The sequence below is a fragment of the Schistocerca americana genome, chromosome 7 (genome assembly GCF_021461395.2).
Source record: "Schistocerca americana isolate TAMUIC-IGC-003095 chromosome 7, iqSchAmer2.1, whole genome shotgun sequence".
Taxonomy (NCBI): domain Eukaryota; kingdom Metazoa; phylum Arthropoda; class Insecta; order Orthoptera; family Acrididae; genus Schistocerca; species Schistocerca americana.
The window spans coordinates 173,748,767-173,753,232 of NC_060125.1; positions in this window are offsets into that span (position 1 = coordinate 173,748,767).

The window sequence follows — 4,466 nt, forward strand, 5'->3', positions numbered from 1 at the left end:
ATATTGTTACAAGGCTGTGAGGTTTAGGTTTAGTTGTTTCCCCTCGTATCCACCTCGAATATCATTATAGCTTTGTATAATGTAGGGTGCTCAGCCTAATCATTTGTTTGTTTTTCGCTGCTTATGTTACTGTAGGCACATTTTAGATTTGCGGTTTTTTTCAATATATTTTATTTTACGTCACTTGAGCCCATAAGGTATCACACAGGTGACGATTTAATTCACATGGTCTTTGTTACCATTAGTTTTTATCACTGTTTTTGCCCTTTTGTTCATTGATTTTGCCTATGTACCAATACCTTGTTGCGTAAAAAGGCCACATGTTGTTACATGTAGGAGTGTTACTTACCCTAAGGGCACATCACAGCTCGTTCACATTCTGTTATGCCTTTAAATCAAATATTGTAAGTGCTCGGAGCAGTCAGCCCAGACTTTCTGTATCTTCGTTAATATCGTCAGTTTACTTGCTTGTACACCGTTGCCGCCTGCCCTCCATTTAGTGGTGGTTGGTGTCCATACCGCGCAGCTGCCCGATGGCGGACAGTGTGAATAAAGTGTTTGTTCTCGGTTTCTGATTCCTTCGTCCCACCTTTCCGGAAGTTATATTTTTTGGTTATTAGGCCCTCTCCTTTTTCCTAGTTCCACGAAAATGCACCGATTTGGAGCCCTTTTACTGACTGACCTGACCGCATGAAATGCTTTACCAAATACAATAGGTGAGTCGTCTTGTTTCAGTAGTCTGCTCTTCTGTATTTTTACAGATATTTGCGTTATATTTCTTCTCCCCTCTCCTTTCTATGTTACATTTTCATTCACCTGAAGGTGGGATTTTAAACCCTCGAAAAAGTCATGATTTAAATAAAAAATTAGTACAACTCAAGGGGATCTCCCTAAATTATTTATCAATCTAATCTTTGTAGATAATTTTCCGCTCCCTGAAGTTTATCCTTGTTGTGCCAAGAATTTCAAAGGTTGTACTGGAATCAACACACTTAAAAGGTTCCTCAAAATCTACAATTATTAACGTAGATGTGTCTTTGTTCAGTCTATCTTTTATGGTAAGTAGTAGCGTCAATATTGCCTCGCGTGTTCTTAGATTTTTACGAAACTCAAACTGATCTTCTCCAAAGTTGGCTATTAACAGTTTTAAATAATTCGTGTCAATATTTTGCAATAATGAATTATTGAACATATAGTCCTGTAATATCCGGCCCTGTTGTGTTTGGAATTGGTGTTATTACTTTTCTCTTGAAGTCCGAAGGTGTCTCATCTGTCATAACACTGTCTTCACATTTGTTACATCATACTGTAGTGTTATGTTCTGCTAACCTGCTTCATTTTTAACTGCAAGTAATAATTAAATCTTAATTATGGTCAGCAGAATTGCCTAAGGATTGTATTCAAAGATTACTGATACAGTTAATCAGACCCTAGAAAATTCTGTCATGATTCGATACACTTTTGTGCCATATTTCAAAGTCTCTCCATCAAGCACACCAATTTTTGTGCTGAGTGTAAGTGTGGTATTAAACTGTTGACATGAATATACAACTGTGGGTGTGAAACGCTTGATATGTAATTGCTACACTCAGGAGTAGGAAAGATTTTTGTATCACAATGAGTAATTTAAGAACTTGAACATATATTTAAATGAATGAAACACTAGTACCAACACATTATAAAGTATCTCATACGCTCTAAACGTGTACCTGCATCCTTCGTTCTGGAAGGGATAGGTGCAATGAGGATTTTAAACCACTTATTCTCAATGAACATGGTTAACAATAAACACTCCGAACATATTTAGGATCAGCAGGAATTCTAGAAGTTCTCAGCAACACAATGCTAGTCCATATTAAATGCAAAATTCAAGCAAAAAACTGAAAATGTTTGTGCTGATGGCAGCTTATTCCGAAAGCTATTCTGCTGGATGCGAAACATGTCTAGTAAATTGCGCTCGTATCAGCTAACGATTTAAGTACTAGGAATACAGGAACACACGAAAACCACGAGAACAGCTCAAGGAAACGCAATGATTTTCAGAGATGATCTAGAGATCAATATAACTAAATATAATTTAGAATAACTCTGTATTATTATCCAAGAAACAAGTTTGAAACTGCAGTAGCAAGGCTCTATTTCCATTTGATCTCTAACTCAAAGACCAGTTGGATGAAGCGTTAAAATCATAAATAAAAGATACTCCGCAGGATCTTAAAGTCCCTTAATAATATTAAATGAGTGGGATAATAACATATTCCATGGTCTACATTCACAGATGAATAAATGAAATACCGATGCTGGTCCTTGAACGAGGAACAAAACCTCTTGTATTGAACAATGGATTTAACCTTTGCCACAAGATCAGTTGATCTATAAGGCTTAGAACACTGCGAATCAGATATAACACCAATGCGTGCTTGCAAGCAATGATCTCACCCCAAATTCCTGTATGTTGCAGTACAAAAATAGTCATCGAAATGAAACGTCAGCCATCGAATTGGTATACGCAGCGTCCTTGTGATGAATCTAGTCCCAGTGAAGGAAAAAGAAGTCAGAACGCTTTGACTACAATCCACACTGGCATGCTACTCAAAATTCTGCCATGCTGACACCGGATTAGTCGCACAACTATTCTTCCAAAGTATAATTTATAGATATACCTTCTATACGCAGCTGTAGACTATAGCATTAGTGGTAGAGGTAGTCCGTGCATAGTGTTAATAACTCTCGTAAAGGTGAATGCTTTGAAAGACCGTTTCCAACTGACAGTTTTCAAGTGTGATTTTGTTCAAAATTTACACTGTACGCTGATGTCGCCGCTTATGTGAGGTGAGTTGTAACTAGAAGAAGATTTAGTGGCTTTTTGGGTTGTTAGCTTTATTCGGTAAATGCTTCTCAAATAACAAGCATTTGGTTCTGTGACTGTGGGGAAGAATCACAGCAATTACAGAGGACCGCTGTAATATCGTTTCGTCATTCAAAGCCGAAATCCGACGCTTTTTAGTTACTAAATCCGATGATTAAATTAAACTAACTTAGCCTATTTAAACCCGTCTATGCTTTATTGTTCGTTCTGTTGCCTTGTGTATAGCAAACGTTACGTTACGAAATGTTATGATGTGTCTACATTTACAAAGCACACTTTTGTTACAGGGTTACAGTGGCTACTTAACTATTCGAATTGTTACATTTCAAGGACTGGGTTTTCAACTATGCCCCTTACCTTTCGTGTGCAGTATTTTCACCGACTAAGCTATCCGTGCATGAATCGCGAACTTGCCCTTACTCTCTGCTCGTGCTGTTATCTATCTTCTAAACTCCACTAAGATCCCCATACTGCACTGGACTAGCATTCTACTGTGAAACGGTAAAAGCGCAGCCTATAGGCTGTTTAGAGGGCGAATCTCAATCTTAGAAGTAGAGTGAACACCTCTTTGACAAATAGTGACATGTGTTGACAGGAAAATATAGCCTCCTATGGTTACATAATACCAAATGACGTAGGATCAGTATTGTAGATTTGTACCACTGGCCCTTAATCTTGTTGCTGTTGTTGTGGTCTTCAGTCCTGAGACTGGTTTGATGCAGCTCTCCATCCTACTCTATCCTGTGCAAGCTTCTTCATCTCTCAGTACCTACTGCAACCTACATCCTTCTGAATCTGCTTAGTGTATTCCTCTCTTGGTCTCTCTCTACGATTTTTACCCTCCACGCTGCCCAACAATGCTAAATTTGTGATCCCTTGATGCCTCAGAACATGCCCTACCAACCGGTCGCTTCTTCTTGTCGTATTGTGCCACAAACTCCTCTTCTCCCCTATTCTACTCAATACCTCCTCATTAGTTACGTGATCTACCCATCTAATCTTCAGCATTCTTCTGTAGCACCACATTTCGAAAGCTTCTATTGTCTTATTGTCCAAACTATTAATCGTCCATGTTTCACTTCCATACATGGCTACACTCCATACAAATACTTTCAGAAACGACTTCCTGACACTTAAATCTATACTCGATGTTAACAAATTCCTCTTCTTCAGAAACGCTTTCTTTGCCATTGCCAGTCTACATTTTATATCCTCTCTACTTCGACGATCATCAGTTATTTTGCTCCCCAAATAGCAAAACTAATTTACTATTTTAAGCATCCCATTTCATAATGTAATTCCCGCAGCATCACCAGATTTAATTCAACGACATTCCATTATCCTCGTTTTGCTTTTGTTGATGTTCATCTTATATCCTCCTCTCAAGACACTGTCCATTCCGTTCAACTGCTCTTCCAAGTCCTTTGCTACCTCTGACAGAATTACAATGTCATCGGTGAACCTCAAAGTTTTTATTTCTTCTCCATGGATTTTAATACCTATTCCGAATTTTTCTTTTGTTTCCTTTATTGCTTGCTCAATATAAAGATTGAATAACATCGGGGATAGGCTACAATCCTGTCTCACGACCTTCCCA